Below are 22,664 nucleotides of genomic sequence, written 5' to 3' on the forward strand. Positions count from 1 at the left end.
GCTGGAAAAGTGCTGGCCCATGAAAGTAAACGGCTTTGGAGTGTAAAGATGGATGCTTCTCTTTTCCATAACTTCTGATGTCTCTATATATCCTCACTGGGACCCAGGAACTCATTCTTGGGTTTGACAATGAAGCATGCATTTATCACTATGAAAATCAAGTATCAGGGATCCCTGGGTGGCGCAGCGGTTTAGCGCCTGCCTTTGGCCCAGGGCACGATCCTGGAGACCCGGGATCGAATCCCATGTCGGGCTCCCAGTGCATGGAGCCTGCTTCTCTCTCTGCCTGTATCTCTGCCTCTCTCTGTCTCTCTCTATCTCTCTGTGTTACTATCATAAATAAATAAAAATTAAAAAAAAAAAAGAAAATCAAGTATCAGAGTAGAACTGGGAACAGAGCCCATTACAGAACCATGAAGAAGTTCACACGAGAGCCACCTAAATGCCTGCTCCTAATTTGAACACGGGAAGTTGAAGCAAGGTTAGTACATACTTTATTTTTGCCTCCTGAAGGTTTTGAATTCCTATTAAAAAACTGGAGGCAAGCTTTCCCCATTGAATTAAGGAGTCATGAGGACATCAGTCTCATTGCCTAGAATGCACTAGAATAACTTTAGCTCTAGGACATTGAAATGAATGTTTAGGAACTGTACTGCACATCTACAACTACAGGCAGATCAAGAAGCAAGATTAACTTTTCCAGGAATCAAACACTAAGAGTATAAAAGCAGGAGCCTGTTTGCATCAGGGCTCCTTCCCCAGGGTCATTGGGCAGCTCAGGAGCTGCCTGAGCCACAGATGGTGTTTGGTCTCTATAGGCCTAGTGACCTTTCTCTGCTCCATTCGCTAGCACAGGGCCAGCATCTCCGTTTTGACAGGGGCTGAATGGTCTCCAGACCCTGCCTCGGCCTCAGTCAACAATTCACTCCTGCTCAGCACCGCATTGCAAAGATCAGTTGCTTACTGTTCTGACCCATAGATCAACTTAGAGACAGACATAGGTCTTCCTGGTTCCTGTTTAACTAAAACACAAAGAATATTGACTTTCAGCCTTTGTTTTTTCCTGAAACATAGCTACAAGGGTTCAAACAAATGGAACCTCTATTCTATGCTTAGTTTCCCACCTTTCTTTAGCTCTTTTAACTTAAAATGCCAGAAATGCTGACCAGGAAATCACAGAATAGGATTTGGGGAAAAGGAAATTATCAGTGAAAGTAGTTCATGTGTAAAATGTAATAATAATTCACGTTATTATAATTATCATAACATATAATTTGGTTCAAATCAGAAGGAATCCAATCTCAAATTCTAACTATGATTCAGAGCGTGGAAAATTGCTTGAGAATTTTATTCAACATGAGTCAATCCTGTTCTATCTCACCATAGTGAGCTCATTTTAATTCATAAATTATTATAAAAACCAAATTAAAATAAAGAAATTTTATAGGAAATACGTGGTAAACAGTACTGCATATGCTTTACTGTAGTCAAAACCCAGTATTCTCACCAGTAGCATAGTACACCAAACCTCTACGAAATTCCAAATTTCCTATGCAAATAAAATAGAGTAGGAATTATTTAAATTTGTTATCCTATAAGTTTAGAATGGCACTTCTGTGGATATTGCTACTGTAAAAATTTGTTTCTCTCTCCATCTTCTTATACATTTAAAGACAGTCTTCAAAAACAAAATAGAACAACAAAAATACATAATTTGTAATCCAGTAAGAGTAGAAATTAAAAAGATTTGGGGAAACTGCAGCAATAATTGGATTTTCACAGCTACTACACAGTCTTCCCTGTCTCTACTCTCTGAGGCTACTCAAGAATATAGAATTACATGAGATAGTTCCCATTATCTGTTGAACTAGAGGGGCTGTAGTCTACAAGCTACGGAACTGTAGCTGGATCTCCACGGCCAAGTAGAGGTGAGATTGAGGAAGGGCTCAGTTTGAGAGAGGAGCTTGTGGGAATGGGGAAATTTTGATGATCACTGCTCACCTAGCCCTGACTGCTCTGTGAGATAAATTAATCCTACTGCCTTCTGAGAGATGTCAGCAGTTTGAACTGAATGGCTACCTTCTTACATAGAAAAGGATCAACCAGTTCTTTCAAATTATCCTGCTCTGAGGGAAGCTTAGGAACTTCTGGACTCCCACCTGACCCCTGTCATACTGAGAGGACACCTTGAAGGCCCTTCTAACCTCAACCTTTGCAGAAACAGAATCATTCTTTCCAGTTCATACTTTACTGACCCACCACTGCCTGAAGGAAACCATTAACTAGATCTACATAGTACTGAGAAAATTCAAACCTAAAACATTAATGTTTTCAAGTGACTTCAAGGGTCAGGTAGTTAAAATAAATATATGAGAATTCACATACTATTATAGTGTAGAGATCGGTGGAAATTTGATCTAATAGAAAGGGAATATGCTATAGAAAACAATTACATAATTTTTAAAAAAGTATGTATACTGGCCAAGCACATCAAGTCTTTGGGTCAATTTTAGACCATAAGGTTAGTTTATAACTTTGGAATTTTGAATATGAAGAATCAGTACACAGCAACTTATTCTTATTCTTAAGGTATAATTAAAATTGAAGAAGGGAGTTTCAAGGAGGGAGATTTAGTTGAAAAATCAGAGTTAATGAAAGAAACAGGAGAGACCATGATTGGGGATCTCTAACAGGCATATAAATATATAGAACATAATATAGGATTTTATCTTATTAAAACATAAGCCAGAGCCCAATGGAAAGGCCATAATATGGGTCTAGGACCCAAGATTTGGAAGTTAGAAAATATCAGTAGAGGAAAATGAATAGTAAATAAGATGAATACCATTGGAAAGTGTTTGAGAGCCTCTAGGCCAAAGATTCAATCCAGAACCATGCATTGCATTTAGTTGTCATGTGTTTTTAATGTTTTTGAATCTGGAATAATTCCTTGATCTTTTTTGTCCTTCTTGATCTTGACATTTTTAAGAGGAGGAAAATTATTTTTGTAGAATTGTCCCCCAATTTGGTTTTGATATTTTTCACAATTATATTCATGCATAAAATTTTGGCAGTGTTACTACAGGGGGCATATGAAACGATCTGTAACAATAAGGAGAAGAAAAGATAAAAACCTGAGTGAAGGTAGTGACCATGGAAATAGGTAAAACATATATCTTAAATATTAAAAATGGTAAAATTGACATAACTTGATAATTGAGAAAATGTAAGGTGGAAGGAATAAGATAGTGATAAATTCTGTAATAATAAATATCATGTATTGAATAATTACCATTTACAAGGGACACTGCTAAGTGCTCTACATATATATACCTTCTCATTGTGAAATGTCAGTAGCTATTATTGCCAACCCAGTCGCATGGGGAAAAAAAAGAGAGACTGATGGAAATTAAGTAACTGACATGAGAGCATATCACATAGAAGAGAATTTGTAACCAGGCAAGCTCACTCCAGAGCCCTTGTTTTTATCTGCTGTGCTATACAAGTTATCAGTTTCTAACAGTGGTGAGTCAGGCTGATATATTAAGTATAGGATAAAGAGGAAAGTTTAAGGAGAAAGATCCTGATTCAAGCAATAAAAGGTTGAATTTGAGGTTTATAGGATATTCATGTGGAGATACATAGTAGCTCGGAAGAGATAACTGACCTCAAGTTATAAATTTTGGATTCATCAATTTATAAGAAAGAGACAATACTATGAAAAATAGGGAGATACCACAGGAAGATCAGACAGTGAAAGGGAAAATGCGGTGATATGACTCTGGAGAACACCAGCTTTGAAAGGACTGCCAGAGGAAGGAGGTTAAATGTAATTTTCCCCACTTTTCACATTGAAGTAAAATAGAAGTAGGGAAATACACACATCATTAAGTTTTCATGAAGTGCATGCTCTCAGATAATAGCACTAAGATCAAGCAGCAGGAGTTTACCAGTACCCCACCAGCCCTATTTGAGGTAATACTCACACCCAGGGTAACCACTGTGCTGATTCCTGAGAACATAAATTAGTTTCTGAAAATGATATAAATGGAATTTCATAGTAGATGCTCTTCTATGTCTGGCTTCTTTCAGTCAGTATTATTTTTGTTCATCCATTTATTTCAGTAGATTAGTTTGCTAATTTGCATTGTCGTAAAGCATTCTACTGTGTCACAGACACACCCTAAGAGGACTCACAATGCGCCATGCCTTTGTAAAATCCCCTCCCCTGGAGTGATGAAGGCAGACTTGCTTTTCATGAATAGAATATCAAAAGTGGTGCAATGTCACTTCCATGATCATGCTTGTGTAAGATTCCATCTTAGCTGACTGCAGTGAGAGAGTTTCCTGCTTGCCTTGAAGAGGTAAATGGTACATTGTGAACTTCCTAAGGAGAGGACCTCAGGGCAGGCTGAAGGTAAGAGGCTAGATCCCTCGGTCATACAGCCAACAGGAAAATAAATTCTGCCAACAACCAAATGCACTTAGAAGCAGATTCTTAAAAAAAAAAAAAAAAAAAAAAGAAGCAGATTCTTCTCTATGAGTGAGGAACAGTCAGGGTTAGGAAGGGAGAGACAGGAAGGGGGCCAGGGAATCAGGCTCACAAAACAAAATCCCCAAAATGCTGAGATGTAAGGAAACCACAGATAAGGGAACAAACCAGACCACCTTGCCCTAGGGGTTTTGGCAGGAAGAAAAACCTGTGCTACAGTGCCTATGAAATTTATCAAGAATCTAAGAGGATAATGAACTCTCTAAGAAGTTGGCTGGGGTCCTTGCAAGACCCACTAAAAGTCAGTCACAGGAGCTGCTGGGAAATTCCCACAGGGGCCACTGAGAAATTCCCATAGGGAAGTCATCCATAGGGAATGCTGAGAAATACCCACAGAGGAAGCTGAGGATGAGCTCCACTGGGTGTCCCACAGGCTAGCCTAGCACTGCGTGTGCAAAAGGAAAGAGGGCGTACCACACCAATGGAAAAAATCCTTCCCTCCTACAGCGTTCCTTCCAATGTCCTCTAACCCAGGATCTCAAGCAAACCCATGACCACTGGTTTTGGAGCTGACACAATAAATTGACAACTGATACAGGTATATACCCAGAAGAGATTCACTGTCTTTTTATTGTCTTCTAAATTAGTGAGAAAGTAAGAAAACAAAAATGATAGAAATATTACTTAATGTCTCTTTCAACAAAATCTTTCATTTTTATATTTATATTATTTCATTTATATATTTATATTATTTTTTATATTTCATTTTAATATTTGAAAGATATCTTTATAACAAACTATATTAGAAAAAATCAAGATAAAAGCAGAAATCAGTGAAGTAGAATATAAAGAAATAATAGAAAAAAAAGAAATAATAGCAAATAGAACTCCAATAAAAAATATACATGTTAAAAATATATATATATACATGTTAAAAAAAGAACAAAACTCTGTATAATCTCCCTTGTTATTAGAAAATATTCATGATATTTAAAAAAAAAAACTCTGGCAATACTGGTCCAGAAAAGAAGAAATAAGGTGCAAGTCACATACAAAATATTAAGCATGAAAATGGAAAATTAATTGCACATATAAAAGTGATTAAAAATATGATAAGAAAATAAAAGCATCTTCTATGCTAATAAACTTGAAACTTCCTGGAAAATATAACTGATTAAAATATGTTCAAGTAGGAATAGAAGAATAAATAACCTTCTATCTATTAAGGAAATTAAAATAATTTTTAACGTTGTTGTGGACTGAATGTTTGTGCCCTGCTCCTTCCTCATATATTGAAGCCGTAACCCCAAATGCAATAATATTGGAGCCTTTGGAAGGTAATTAGGGTTAGAAGAGGTCAGAGTGGGACCCTGATGTTGGGATTAGTGCCCTGATAAGAATAACTAAAGAATAACCAAAAAAATTGTTCTCTTTTTTTTTTTCCTGCCATGTGAGGACAGCAAGAAGATTGTCTACAAACCAGAGAAGGTTCACTCACCAGAAACAGACCATGTTGTCACTTTGATCTTGACCTTTTAGCCTCCAGAACTATGAGAAAAGCAAATTTCTGTTGTTTAAGCTACCTACTCTATGATATACACTATGGCACTCAGATGACTAAGACAAAAATAATTTCACAACGGAAACTCCAGACTCAGTATATTGTATATTTTGTTTACTTGCATTCTATCAAACATTCAAAGGATAGATTAGTCCAATCTTAAATCTATTTCCAGACAATTAAAAGCAGATCCACTATCCAACTCATTCTATAACTTAACTTTTGATAAAATTAGATAAAAAAACACATGGGAAAAAGTGTCATTCAGGAACATAGATGCAAAATTCCAAACAAATGGGTATTTGAGTGACTCTGTTAAGCTTCCAACTCTTGATTTTGGCTCAGTTTGTGATCTCAGGTAGTGAAACTGAGCCCAAGTCAGACTCCATGCTCAGCGGGATATCTGTTGGAACTTCTCTCACTCCCTCTGTCCCTCCCCCTGCTCATGTGTGTTCTCTCTCTCTTCCTATCACTCTCTAAAATAAGTAAATCTTAAAAAAATAATAATAATAATGCCCAAACGAAGTGTTAGCAAACCAAATTTGCTGTCAAATGAATTGGAAAGACCCTGGGCCCTGAGGCCTTGACTTAGGCTGTCTCAAAGATGTTGCTGAGGGCCCTTGGTCTCATCATGAGAAAGAATTCAAAGACAGACAACATAGCAGATGAGGAACACAAGCAGGAAAGTTTATTAAAGCAACTGTTATAGAATTCCTTATCCTTTAGTGCCCACAATTCTCGGTCATGAGGCTTCCAAGAATGAAGAGATAGACCAGATGAAGAGTGCTGGGCAGCAAAGCGAATAGTAAAGTTTATTGAGTGATAGTACAAAGCTCCCAGAGTGGGAGGGGTCCCAAGAGGGTTGCCTTCTGGAGTTTCTAAGTCCAGGGGTTTTTATGGGCTTTTTGGCAAGCTCTTTTAATCTCCAATGTGCCTTTCATCCAATCAGGGTTTTGTCATCTATCATATGGGAAAGGATAGAGGGCTCCTTCCAGGGTGGTGTAAAATCCTTTTAAGGGTGGTTTCCTTGTAGGTTTAGAGGGCCCTTGTCCCTGCCTGCCTTTCTTCCAACTATCCATCATCAAAAGTACACTCTAGAAGTGCGAGAGCAGATAAGCTTGAGAGAGAGAGAGAGAGAGAGCTGTGTGTCCTGTGGGTTTGGGATTCTATCTTTTATTGAGAGTTGTTAACTAAGGGGTGGAATATTTACTACTTGAGGCAAGGATTTCTTGCAAGCAGGGTTTCACACTTTTTTTTTTCCTTATTTGGTCAGGGGTTTCTTGTCATGGCACTGCCATTTTGGGCTTTCTGGTTTGATCTGATTTTTGTGTGTGTGTGTGTCTGGCTTTATTTTGAAGTGCTTACCAGGATAGGCCTTTTCCTCATAGGTGACTATTCTTTCCTCTTTGCTAGCCTCCAGGCATCCTATTAAAACCTAACTAGCTGCTTCTATAAAAAATTCATCTGTATTTAAGATAAAACAAATGGATTAAGTCATATTCATCCTAAGAATGCAATAGTGTTTTAATATTAACCAAAAAAAAAAATCTTTCACTAATTTGCTAATTATTTTTTTAAATACCTAAAAAATATGGGGTGCCTGGGGGGCTCAGCATCTGCCTTTGGTTCAAGTTGTGATCCCAGGGTCCTAGGATAGAGCCCTGCATTAGGCTCCCAATTCAGCAGGGAGTCTGCTTTTCCCTCTCCCACTGCCCCTCTCCCTATTTGTGCTCTTTCAAATAAATGGGTAAAATCTTAAAAACAAACAAACAAAATAAATAAAACCTTTTAAAAACAATTTTAAAGTATTCACCACATAAGCAGATGAAAGCACCTAAGACTGTATGATAACAGATGCCCATAAATGTTTGACAGATTCCTGTACCCATTCGTGGTAATAAATGATGATGATGATGATAGATAGATAGATAGATAGATAGATAGATAGATAGATAGATGATAGATAGATAATAGATCAATAAATAAAATAAAATATATAATTTAGTAAAAGTTATATACCCAAAACTTACAGTACATGATTTTCAATGGGAAAACAATAGAAGCACTCTCTTTAAAATTAAGAACATGTCTGAGATGCTCAAAATTATTGTTTCTATTCAATTCAAACTTGTACTATAGGCTCCAGTCAGAGAAAGAACATAAAAATAAACTCCTGCACACCTCCACTATACAAGAACATTCTTGGCAGCACTGTTTGTAATATCCTTAAATTGGAAAGATAAACATAAAATGCAGATACTATTTAATTTACTTGCTTAAGATCCTTGTATACTTTATTCTTCCAGTTATGTTATCCTTTCCTTGCTTCTGGGATGCAGACTGGGTTTTTTTGTTTTTTTTTTTTTTTGTGATTGCACAATGCTTAGTAGCTAAATCAATACATTGTTTAAAGTATTTTTAAAAGTAATTAGGAAACTAGTGGATTAACAGCAGTAACAATCAGATATAAAGTTAATATTTCATATTTTATATAAGCATAAGTATATATTTTTATAGTCCATGCTTATGAAATTATCATATAACATTTAAAGCTGATGTCATTTTTAAAGAATTACATTTAATATTTTTTGTTCTATGACTAGATTCATATAATCCTCATTTGGATCTTTATAAATTTGATAATGAATATAGATGTTTTGAATGAAAATAAGCATAAACATATTCGAATATCCTTGGTTCTTTATAGATACATGGGTTATAAAATTACATAGGAAAACATAATGATGCCTAAAAGGAACATAAATATTGCAGATCATGGCTAATTATACTCTAATGCTCATGGAATTGGTTAATCATATTCATGACTAGCAATGAACTTACTAGAATTTCTAATACACCCTCTATGCTAATGAACAATTACAGTGTTGCCAGTGTTATAATCCAATGCTAGGGATGTAGGTGATTTCAGTTGACTTGCATGGGGGAAGGCTTAATGTAATTCATGTGCAAGTGAGATATCATACAGTCTAAGAAGATAAGACAATAGAATAATGCTCTTGAGATGGCTCACTTTCTTTTCGGTGAACAGCATAAGCTGAGCTGAGACCACAATTTAAATTATGAAATAATGTGTTGTTAGGTCCCCCATCACACTCTGTTTTTCAGCCCCAACTCTAAAGCCCAAGCTCTACAAGCTGTTTAGAGCTACCCCACTAGAGACATTCTATCAGTTGTCTCCCCTGGGTCATGCATCAGTGTGGAATAGAGGTCATTTTGAACTTTATTTAAAGTCTCACGATTTTAACCATTCTTTTGTTCTTCAATATGATCTCTGAATTCATCTCTGAGAGTCAGAGACATGTATCTTTATGAATGATGATAAAAATGTAGATACTCTCTGAGGAAATTTAATGGAACTCTTCAGACTCAGCACTGAGCTGACATACAGAGCCATTTGTTTTTTAGTTGCTCTGGAACTAAGGTTTTAAATTCTCAGCTCCACCGAAAACCAATTGTATCTCTACAATCTGTAGAAAAGAAGAAAGGAAAGAAAGAAGGAATGTTACATTAGAATGTAAGGTCTATGATAACAGGATTTTTTTTTTTCAATTCACTATAGTTCACTAGAGTATCTTCAAGGCTTAGAAAAGAGTCTGGCACATATTTTTCAGTAAATATTTGTGAAAGAAAAGAAAGAGAGGAAAAGAAAGAGAGGAAGGAAACACAAATGTTAGCAAATTTCTCTATGCAGACCATCCACCTGCTCTTGTCCTTCCCTTGGTGGACCTGGCTTCTTATTTTTAAAAGGTATTTTTTTCGTACCCAAATACCTCCTATGGACGAGTCAAATATCAGATCTGCCTTGCTTATCATTAGCCATTTTGAAAATATACTCCAGTGAATCTGACCAGGAATTTAACATTTAATTAAACCTTTCAGTGGAATTAGTTATAAATGTTGAAACTCCAAAACAATATAAAGCTATTGGACAATAAGGAAATACCACAGGTGATGTGACGCAACTAAATCTAAGAACATTTCAGGGAAGGAAACCCGAAAAAACATCAGAAAAACATAGTGTGAGATATAAATTTAATAGATTAGTCTTCTGTTTTTCTTTCTATAAGTAGAGCTATCCCTTACACAATTCCAGCAGTTGAAGACTTCTTGTTTAAAAGTGGAAGATAATTTGGCCAATTTCTCAGGTCTGCCCATGGAAAGTGAACAGAGGTTAGGACACACACATTTTTTTGGCCTGCAAAACAGAAGACTCTTCTCTGGCATATACTGCCAAGCCAATGCTCAATTGCACCATCTTAAAGAAAAATTGCACTAGACAGAAGGAAGCAGGCAAGGGCGACTTTAGTCAAGACTATTGCCATAGGGAAGGGACACTGAACTCAACTCTGCTGAAACAAAATGCAGGAAGGTTTTTAAGGGCTGAGATGAGCTAGTAGAGAAAGACTGCAGGACATTAGGAAGGAGATATTGATCAATGGGAGTGGCCATCTGTATTTGCTAATTGATAATCATCAAAGTCAGGCTCCTTCTTTCCCACTGACACTGGCAGACAGAGGCAATATCACTATTCCATGATTACATTTCAAGAAGATAGCTCTCAGATCCTTGTTAAAGATATTCCTGGGTTCTAAATCTGGCAAGAGGCTGGGGAAAAATTGAGTGCACATTTCAAAGGATCAGAGAAACAATGCGATAACAAATTTGCTGAAGTAATAATTCTTTTTTAAAAAAGGAACTCAGGGGCAGCCTGGGTGGCTCAGTGGTTTAGCACTGCCTTCAGCCCAGAGTGTGATCCTGGAGACCCAGGATCAAGTCCCACGTCGGGCTCCCTGCATTGAGCCTGCTTCTCCCTCTGCCTGTGTTTCTGCCTCTCTCTCTCTCTCTTCCCTCTGTGCATTCTCATGAATAAATAAATAAAATCTTAAAAAAAAAAGAGAGAGAATTCAGGAGTGTATAGTCAGGAAGAAATCTGTCTAAAATTTTGTCAGAATGAGTGAGCATTAAGGCTGTCTTAGTTGGTTAAGCAGTCATCACAGTTTATATGAAGCCCTTATGTATCTTCATGTCTCTTCACATCTCTAACAGAAATACTATGTGTGAGTCACTCCGTGCACCCAACAAATTTTCTTCCAATACCAACCCCTTCCAGGCCCTGGGCCCTGGGAATAGAATCGGCAATACAGGCTTGCGGGGCAATGAGAAAATAGAAGATAAATAATAACCTATGTAAATATAAATTACAAACAAGGCAAGTTTCATCACAAAAGATCTGTCATGGTCTAAGAGTTTGTTACAGGGTAACTTGACATAGTTTGAGTGACAGGAAAGAATTCCTTCAGGAAGCAACGTTTGAGCTGAGATTGGAAGGACAAGTAGGAACTCAATGAGGAAGGGAAGGAAATTTGCAGGGCGAGTTGAGAGCCAGTGGAAAGGCTCTGAGACTGTGGGTGGAGAAGGGCTGGAAAACTGAGAAGAATGAAAGAAGTTAGGGTAGCTGCAAAAGACATTGCCAGAGGCATCACAGCACAGCAGGAAATGAGCTGGAGGCCTGTGAGCCTGGATTCACTAGGATCTGAGATGATTAAAGGGAAGCCAGGATACTGCTAGAAGTGTGAGACAGGGAAGACTGTCCTATGTAAACCTGTGGCTTTATCTCCCATCTATTGGCACTCCTTGCCTAGAGCTAATTTTTTGGACTCTAGCAGCAGGAGGTGATTTGACTCACTTTGCTCTCTTACAGCACCTCTCCAAGATAACTCACTGATGTTTTGGATCTTAGCTCTCTCACATGTCCCAGATAGAAATTAATGTCAATATTAAATGATTGAACTCTTATCACATACACTGGTACATTAACATGCAGAGATGCTCACTTCTGTGTAAGAACAGCAACCAGGTATTCTCTTGTATTCCCCACATTCCACTTTGGCTCTGAGGCACCTCCTCAGTCCTTTTGTATCTACATAATCTTGGGCTTTCTGAAAAGTCCAGAAATCAGTTTACTGATACTCACTAAAATGTTAGGCTAATCAGTTACTATATGGGATAAAAATAGTTTCAAGTTATATTCATCAACAGCACTGTGACGTTCTTATCAAGGTATACATGTGACCTCTAGTGTGTACTGAAACAAAGCATGCAGTAGTTCAAGGAAATAAAAATATTTCAAAGAATTATTAAATGACATATTTTCTAGATGACACACTGATGCCTTGAAACACATAGAGTTCTCACAGAAAGGTGAGTAGTTTGGCCGAGTCTCAGGGAGCAGCTCCTGGCATTTAATGAGTATGCCATAATATCAAGGTTTTTAAAAAATCATTATCACTACTCCTAATAGTTAATACTTCATTAATACTTACAATATTCTTGTTAGCTTTATTGGTGGCCAGATAAGACAATTTCCTGAAGAGCAGTGAAAAATGTACTTATAGCTGGATACTAAAAACTATGATGTATGTTATACTGGAAAACATACCAAACTTCTAATTGGTCTGTCTGAAAATACCACTTTAAAAACCACAAGCTAAGGTGAAGGGGGAAGTGCCCACAGTTTTTAGAAAGTCATAACAAGCAAAACTTTGCTATAAGACTCAAAATCATACAATCTCACCCCAAAGATTTTGATTAGATCATTGGAGTCTTTCTTTTTTCCTTTCCTGAGGTAGAACATCTTCTAAGAAATAGAACTTTTAAACCATGAGAATGATCTTTGCTGAGTTGTGGCAATTTCACCAAGATTTCTATGATGAGTTGGATCAATTTATTGTTTACCATTTCCTGTCAGAGATCATGTGTACTTTGAATGTTCTTAAGGCATTATTCTAGCTTCATTTTAGGAAACCTTATGGCGGGGGGGATAGCAAGCAGAATGGGTAGACATCTATTGTAGATGATTTTAGGAGATGAAAGAATTTGGGTGTGTTTTGGGTCATTTTTCAAAGCCATGTCACTGCAATCATGATCCCTCAATAACACAAGTTGTTTCAGTTTGACCAGCTGTGCTCTCTGAGTATATAAAAATCAAAGAAAACTGAACACTTTAGTTTTTAGAAGATATTTTAAGAATTTAGGTATGGGTCATGAGATTTCTTGTAGCTAATCTAATGGCCCTATCTTAGTTATTAGATCTCTTCCATAACAGGGGCAAACTAGTTTAGTACCCATGTATTTCTATTGGCATCATTTATTTCTATTGTCAGATTGTTGGATTTCACCAAATTAGCATTTATCCATCTATCTTCAACTTATTTATCCATCCATCCATTTGCTCATATATTTATCCACTTAATCATTTATTCACTGTTAATTCAGCACACCTTTGTAGAATATCTATCATATAATTGGGTGAGGGCAAACTGTGAAAATAAATGTGAAAAAAACATGGTCCCAGACCTCAAAGATGTTATCTTTGTATTTATTTATAAGCTTGAAAAAAAAAAAACTGGTTTCTAATTCTGTTTTTTTGCCCTGCCTCCTCTACCTTTCCTGCACAATTGACCTAATCTCCCACACTTTAGTCACTTTGGTGTCTAATCTTTGTTAACTTTTTCATTAGCGTCTCATGCCAATTTGAGCATACTAACAATTAACTAAACTTCAGTGGTCCTCTACCTGCCCCCCACCCTGAAATGTCTAATACTAGAACCACACCCCAATTTATTTTGGGGACAATTATTTTTGCCCCACTGAGTAGTCTGTTTAATGTCCTATTAAATACAGTCTGCTAAAAAAGGAACTTGGTGCTCCCCTAGCCAAAGAGTGAGTGTGTGACTGAACTAGACTAATCATTTGTTCTTCCTGGAATTTAAACCACTAAACAGAATGAAAAGGGAAAAGGTAGAGCTGAAATTCATGCAGGCAAATATGTCTGTAGATGCTCACAGTTGCACTGGTTTCTCCTGACTTGCCTTTGAATCTGTGATGAAACCTACTCTACTCCCTGTATCCTGTACACTATTCCCCATTGCCACTGCTCTAATGAGCTTCTTTACTATGGGATCACCTGAGTTGCTTTCTGTGGTTCCCAAACAGAAATCCCTAACTTACAGAATCTCTGTTTGTGAAATCTTTGTATTCCAAGACTATGTGTAGTGTCTTGCCACTAACATTTTCATGGAAATCCTGAAAAAATAACTCATGTGCTCACTATTCAGTCCTCTAGAGTTTATAATCATGCCTCTGGGCATGACGAGCCTACTGAAATGTAGTCCCTGCCCACTGGAGCTGACCTCTTAGCTATACTCTTCATGTGTCAAAGCTGGTTCTGATCTCCTGGGACCTTCACATGCTGAAGCTATTCTGTGATCTTTGCCAGTATGGCATGAAGCTCTTCAGTGGTAGTGCTGTTGTGCTATATGGTTCTGAGCTGTGCTGCTTCTTCAGGGTCTTACAGGTACTTAAATTGAATAAGGCTTCCTATTTTCATTTCAGTTTCTTGTTCAGATAACTGAGACAGAAGTCCACGGGAGCTGGGCCTTGGAAAGATAGTAATTGAACAGAACTTTATTTGTTGATTACACCATGGTAGGGTGATTAAAACTGTTCTTTGGGAGCTAAACATGTTTTCTTTGATTCTACACTGAGAGGTTTTGAATCAACTCTACAGAAATAGACATCTGCTCACCTGAATAATGCATTTGAGTCTCATTGAAGGTTTGCCTCAATGTCTAAAATATTTAACTGTTTAAAAGGTCAGGTGGGAAGCACTTATGAAAGATATGGTTGTATTAGGAATTTTTCCCTTTTATGATATTGAATAATGCCTGTTCCTTCTGGTTTATAGGTGTGCCAATTTCTGAGTCTTCTGAAACATTAGTATTTTTTTTTTATCTAAATTGCCTCATATATTCTGGGTATCGTTCATTTCTCTTCACTTTGTTTAAAAATATAATTACCTTCTTATCTTTTGTTCACCAAAAGAAAAAATTCTATGGCTATTGTATTAATCAAATACAAGCAATTATAAACATACAATGTTTTTCAATTTTTAAAAGTGTACAGTTAACAAAACTCAAAGACAACCTACAGAATGGGAGAAGATATTTGCAAATGACATATCAGATAAAGGGCTAGTTTCCAAGATCTATAAAGAACTTATTAAACTCAACACCAAAGAAACAAACAATCCAATCATGAAATGGGCAAAAGACATGAAGAGAAATCTCACAGAGGAAGACATAGACATGGCCAACATGCACATGAGAAAATGCTCTACATCACTTGCCATCAGGGAAATACAAATCAAAACCACAATGAGATACCACCTCACACCGGTGAGAATGGGGCAAATTAACAAGGCAGGAAACAACAAATGTTGGAGAGGATGCGGAGAAAAGGGAACCCTCTTCCACTGTTGGTGGGAATGTGAACTGGTGCAGCCACTCTGGAAAACTGTGTGGAGGTTCCTCAAAGAGTTAAAAATAGACCTGCCCTACGACCCAGCAATTGCACTGTTGGGGATTTACCCCAAAGATACAGATGCAGTGAAACGCCGGGACACCTGCACCCCGATGTTTATAGCAGCAATGGCCACGATAGCCAAACTGTGGAAGGAGCCTCGGTGTCCAACAAAAGATGAATGGATAAAGAAGATGTGGTTTATGTATACAATGGAATATTACTCAGCTATTAGAAATGGCAAATACCCACCATTTGCTTCAACGTGGATGGAACTGGAGGGTATTATGCTGAGTGAAGTAAGTCAGTCGGAGAAGGACAAACTTTATATGTTCTCATTCATTTGGGGAATATAAATAATAGTGAAAGAGAATATAAGGGAAGGGGGAAGAAATGTGTGGGAAATATCAGAAAGGGAGACAGAACGTAAAGACTGCTAACTCTGGGAAACGAACTAGGGGTAGTAGAAGGGGAGGAGGGCGGGGGGTGGGAGTGAATGGGTGACGGGCACTGGGGGTTATTCTGTATGTTAGTAAATTGAACACCAATAAAAAATTAAAAAAAAAAAGATTCCAAGCAAAAAAAAAAAAATTTTTTTTAAAGTGTAATATCTCTTATTCTTTGTCTCTCACAGTTTGCCTAATGAAGCATATTAGATAGTTTCCTGTATCACTTGTTCAAATGTTTTAACTTCTGCATAAATATTGATCTTACCTATATAGAATTTCCATTATTCATTCACATTTTCCTATTGATTTTCCACTGATTTTTATTAATTTTCAATTTCTTTTTTGTTTTGTTTTATTTTTGATGAGGATATACTTTATTTATAAAATGTATAAAAATTATTATTAAAATATAAGTTTTATTTAAAAGTTTATTTTTGGTAGTAAGTTTTTTTATTTTTATTTTTTTAAGATTTTATTTATTTATTCATGAGAGGCACAGAGACAGAGAAAGGCAGAGGGAGAAGCAGGCTCCATGCAGGGAGCCCCACGTGGGACTCGATCCTGTTCTCCAGGATCACGCCCTGGACTGAAGGTGGCGCTAAACCGCTGAGCCACCCCAGCTGCCTTATTCTTGGTAGTAAGGTAAACAAATATGAAACTTGCTATTTTGTATCTGTTGTCCTAAGAAGCCAAAGGAGGTTTGATTAGTGAGAAATAGAGAGCTTGCTATAATCTCTTTGTGTTTCATCAAGTTGGACTCTAATCAGTATTTATATAAGCTTAAAAGAAATATAGCTTTAATAATTAATTATATACCATAGATTATTTGTCTACTCCACTAATCACCCAGTGTTTATTATGTTTCAACCAAGAGTTCAACACTGTGACTTAAGCTGTGAGAAAAGCCCAACCTGTTACCCAACTCTTATCCTTTAAATGCCAAGAAATAGAGTTGTAGAGACAACTGATCGTATACAAAATTATTGATGTACTTACAAGATGCACATATTTAAACTCCCTATGAGGAATAAACTCTAAGGGTAGAGGAGTTATGAGTTAGAGTAAATCAATGAAGAATGGAATAGTGTGGAGTTGGTCTCATGGAATCTGTTTGATCTGAGGTTTTGGAGTCCAATTACCTATCCTTCCATTGCTGGATGGTTGCTGCCTCTTCTACGAGGTCATTACTCCATACTCTCAGAGAAGAGCCAAAGGTTAAAGACTGACTTATCCAAGAAGAGAAAAGCCCAGCTCTTTGTATTAAGAGGGAACCAACTCTAGGATATCATTCCTGATTTAGAGCTCCTCATGGGAACAGATAGCCTGAGGTCCATTTTCAGCCAAGAAGACCTCCTTGTTTGCTTTCTTACTGTTCCACTTCCCTCGCTCCTCCTCATCTAGAGCACTCTAGATGCAAAAATCCTTCTCTCAGGATTTTATCTGAGGAAATTGTACCTAAAACAGTTGGTATCAGAAGTGGAGCTGAGAGGCAGACTCTAAGAATGGAATTCTAGAAATGGACCAATCACTGGCCAGATGGCAATCAGGGTACTACCCCTGGTGGAAAGGAGGCTTTTGATGGTGCTGGCATGCTACAGCAGAGGGATTGCTAATATTTTCACCTGTGGTGAACTTTGGCAGGTAAGAGTTGAGAGAAGGTACACTCACTGGCAAAAAGTCTTTAGTGGTTTCAAGGGACTAATACCCAAGACTACAGAACTGAATGCTTTGATAAGTGCCATTGATGCACTGAAGAGGACAGGTTCAGGTATACTGACCCACCATTTAAAACACATTGCATTGAGAACTTCCCTAGCTGCATGAACAGAAACAAGTATGTCTTCCAGACAGGAGACGAACAGAGCTAAAATCAGACACTTGATCTAATTGGAAGAATTACAGATTTTTCTAAGAAGACTTACTTGGGAATCTAGACTATTCTCCCAAACCAAAACCCTGCCCTGAGGGAAGAAGTGCAATCTGAGCATGACACTGTTCTTGAGGACCTTGACTCTCCTGATTGAAAAGCTGTGCAGAAATCTCCAATGAGACATTTCACAAGACAATCAATGGTTGCTCTACTCTGGATCTACTCTTACTTGTCCTCATGGCCACCAGAGAGAAAGCCATGTGACCCCACTGAGAAGTGGGGGCTCTGCAAAAGGAGGAAAGGACTAACAGAGCCATTAGTTAGCTATTAGTCTGTTAGCCAGACTAACACTAACAGAGCCACAGAGCCACACCTTCATATGTTGGCAGGAACCAGAAGGCAGACTTCCAGAGAGAAATTCTCTTCTAGGATGTAAATGAAGCAAATTGACCCACATGGAAACTTAGGCACGGCAAGGCAATTAATGTCTTTGCTATGTTGTACACAAGTTCTATTCTGGTGTAATGTTCTGTGGATTATAGTGCTTTGCTGACTTTTTAAAAAAATTGTTCTATTAAGAGCCTCTTCATTTGAACAATAATAGTGCCTATTTTATAGTCTCTGAGACAGCCATGTGACACCACTGGTTACTGACCGGGGTGGCTATTGCATTCTTCTTGATAAAAATGGAACAAAATAAAACTATGCTTTATAACTTGCATAATTATATAATCTAGCTACATTTTTATTATTGGTACCAAAATAATAATAGTACTTTTGAACTCTTCCTGATTCCAAATTCTTGCTTAACACTTTATGTACATTACTTATTTCATCTGTAAGGGAAGTCTTATTATTATTATCTCCATTTTACAAAGGAAAGAACTAAGCCCCTGAGAGGTAAGCAAAGCTGCCCTCAATCACCCTGCTTATAACTAGTGGGGCCAGAAGGCAAACCTAAGCCACCTTCTCCCAAATTGTGCTTTTACTTACTTATTTTTAAAGATTTACTTATTTATTTGAGAGAGAAAGTGCATGCAGGCATGCACTATTTGGGGAAGGGGCAGAGGGAGAAGCAAACTCCCCACTGAGCACAGAGCCCAATGTTGGGCTCCATCCCAGGACCCTGAGATCACAACCTGAGCAAAACCAAGAATTGGAGGCTTAACCGGCTGAGCCACCCAGATGCCGTCAAAATGTGCTTCTAAACACTACTCATACAGCCACCATTGGCATGTTTTTATGTTTTGAATCTTATACACTCTTTTAATGGTGCTGTGTTTTCAGTCAGTTATTATGTCTTATCTTTCATAGCCAAGTCCTCTTTTCATTGTCCTCTCAGTAGCCTGGATCCATTACAATTGTGTGGTCTCATCCCCTTTGGTTTCTCTTTCATACTTGTCAGCCATTAGCAAAGTTTTTCTGCTCTACCAGAACAGTAAAATCTGAGCAAGTACTTCTTGAGTGCTTGTCAATGATAATAGAGCAGCCACATTAAAATATAATTTCCTGTGTCCCTGGATAAGAAATTTTCCTGTAGGTTTGAATTTGTGAATACTGTATTTCAAACTGTGATACAGCAGTGCTATAAAGTCCAGCTTAAAGAATAATCATGGACCATGAGGAAATAATGTGAGTCCAAGGAATTGTTTCTGTCCATGAGGTAGTCATAATTGAAAATAAGCTTGCTAAATGTTGACCATCCATATTGAGTAAAGAATAAATTCTGTGTATATCCTGTTTGTGAGGCATGTGTAGAGAGGTATTTTACTTTTAGCCAATTCTTCACACATAATTACCATTTCCTCTATATTGTTAAATTTAAATGAAAAGAACAGTCATACATCTCAAGGAAATAGTTGGAACTGACTCTTTTTAGCAATCCATTTACTTACAAATTAAAAGATATGAGAAAATTCTAAGCTAACCATCCTAACTTGGAAAACTCTAATGCTATCCAGAGAGTTGATCTATATACAATGGAGTAAGAGAAAGGAGCATTTGCTGGTAAAACTTTTTACAACCTTAATATTTGATCTAAGTATTCTTTTTGTTTTTATCATATTTTAAGTTTTTGTTTAAATCTGACTATTTAATATATATTGTAATATTGGTTTCAGGAGTGGAATTTAGTGATTCATCACTTACATAGAACACCCAGTGCCATGGGCATTTTTTTGAGGTCAGTAACACTCCTTGTAGAGGCAAATGCCTTTAATAGCTTTCAATTTGTATAAGTTAAATGCCCAAAAATATTGTAAATATTGATGTATATAAAGATTATATACCTTGATACTATACATATACAGATTGTATACATTGACACTTTCTTCCCCCCCCCAAAAAAAACCCCATAGAAGACATATTTTTCTTATAGAAGTATTCCAGAATGAATAAGTTAGAAAGAAAAGTTCAAGTTGTGATTCTTATGATCTGTTATAGGAATGTGGGAAAATGTTTTGGGTTGAAAGTGAGGAGGTCTTAGACACAATCACATTTGGAAAGTTGGATTAAAAAAAATGATAGCATATCCTGTGACCTCAGAATTTTAATCTCCAAACTCAGATTTTCTGAGCCAACACAATAGTTTCTGCTATTTAAGGCTCATTCCAAGTATTCTATTTGTAATGTGCTATGTTAACCATTTTAAATTCTCTTTCCCAATGTCAATGAAAACCTCAGAGGCCTGGGAATGTCCCAAATGTCAATGAACTAATTTGGTAGTAACTGACTTCTTTCACAGATGATTGCTATTTCCTGGCTCCATCTAAGTCAGAAATATAGAGCCATAAGCATAACCATTTGTGTGGCTCTTCTGACTCATAGCAAAAAATAAAGGCAGAAAAAAAATAGTCTCAATATAGAAAAATTTGTTGTTCTAAAGAAACAAAGTTTTCATTTATTGCATCATTTAGTCTTTGACCTTAAATATCTATTCTCTATTAATAAAATTTGGCTCTTTCCTGCTAAAGAAAAAATATTTTTAAGGATTCATAGTAGGTTTTAAATACTAGTGATAAGAGGAATAATCCACTGCTTTGCTCAGAGTTGCTTATCCTGTGAGCACACATCAAGCACTGTGAGGGCAAATTATTCTTTCAAAATGCATGAGTTTGAACCACATAGTCAGAGAAACAGGGTGGTAGCTGGTGAGTGTGGGTTTAGGGAGAGTCTCTGGGCTTTTGTTTTTCCTTTGATTTAAAAAAAAATGGATGTTGAGCTAGTAAAAAGGGAAGTCCAGGTAAATATTCTCAGATCTGTTTCATAAGCAGCCAGCCTTTTTAATAAGTTTGGCTAATGGTTTATCTATCTTATTAATTCTTTCAAAGAACCAGCTCCTGGTTTTGTTGATCTGTTCCACAGTTCTTCTGGTCTCGATTTCGTTGAGTTCTGCTCGAATCTTAATTAACTCTCTTCTTCTGCTGGGTGTAGGATCTATTTGCTGTTTTTTCTCTAGCTCCTTTATGTGTAAGGTTAGCTTTTGTATTTGAGTTCTTTCCAGTTTTTGAATGGATGTTTGTATTGAGATGTATTTCTCCCTTAGGACTGCTTTTGCTGCATCCCAAAGATTTTGAACGGTTGTATCTTCATTCTCATTAGTTTCCATGAATCTTTTTAATTCTTCCTTAATTTCCTGGTTGACCCTTTCATCTTTTAGCAGGATGGTCCTTAACCTCCACGTGTTTGAGGTCCTTCCAAACTTCTTGTTGTGATTTAGTTCTAATTTCAAGGCATTATGGTCTGAGAATATGCAGGGGACGAACCCAATCTTTTGGTATCCGTTCAGACCCAATTTGTGACCCAGTATGTGGTCTATTCTGGAAAAATTTCCATGTGCACTTGAGAAGAATGTGTATTCAGTTGAGTTTGGATGTAAAGTTCTGTATATATCTGTGAAATCCATCTGGTCCAGTGTATCATTTAAAGCTCTCATTTCTTTGGAGATGTTGTGCTTAGAAGACCTATCGAGGGTAGAAAGAGATAGATTGAAGTCACCAAGTATAAACGTATTATTATCTAAGTATTTCTTCACTTTGGTTATTAATTGATTTAAATATTTGGCAACTCCCACATTCGGGGCATATATATTGAGGATTGTTGTTAAGTCCTCTTGTTGGATAGATCCTTTAAGTATGATATAGTGTCAGCCTTATTAAAAAGAAGAGAGAGAAGACTCAAATTAATAAAATCATGAATGAGAAAGGAGAGATCACTACCAACACCAAGGAAATACAAACGATTTTAAAAACATATTATGAACAGCTATACGCCAATAAATTAGGCAATCTAGAAGAAATGGATGCATTCCTGGAAAGCCACAAACTATGAAAACTGGAACAAGAAGAAATAGAAAACCTGAACAGGCCAATAACTAGGGAGGATATTGAAGCAGTCATCAAAAACCTCCCAAGACACAAAAGTCCAGGGCCAGATGGCTTCCCAGGGGAATTCTATCAAACGTTTAAAGAAGAAACCATACCTATTCTACTAAAGCTGTTTGGAAAGATAGAAAGAGATGGAGTACTTCCAAATTCGTTCTATGAGGCCAGCATCACCTTAATTCCAAAACCAGACAAAGACCCCACCAAAAAGGAGAATTACAGACCAATATCCCTGATGAACATGGATGCAAAAATTCTCAACAAGATACTGGCCAATAGGATCCAACAGTACATTAAGAAAATTATTCACCATGACCAAGTAGGATTTATCCCTGGGACACAAGGCTGGTTCAACACCCATAAAACAATCAATGTGATTCATCATATCAGCAAGAGAAAAACCAAGAAGCATATGATCCTCTCATTAGATGCAGAGAAAGCATTTGACAAAATACAGCATCCATTCCTGATCAAAACTCTTCAGAGTGTAGGGATAGAGGGAACATTCCTCAACATCTTAAAAGCCATC

Source organism: Canis lupus, chromosome 1 (genome assembly GCF_048164855.1).
Source record: "Canis lupus baileyi chromosome 1, mCanLup2.hap1, whole genome shotgun sequence".
NCBI classification, from domain to species: Eukaryota; Metazoa; Chordata; class Mammalia; order Carnivora; family Canidae; genus Canis; species Canis lupus.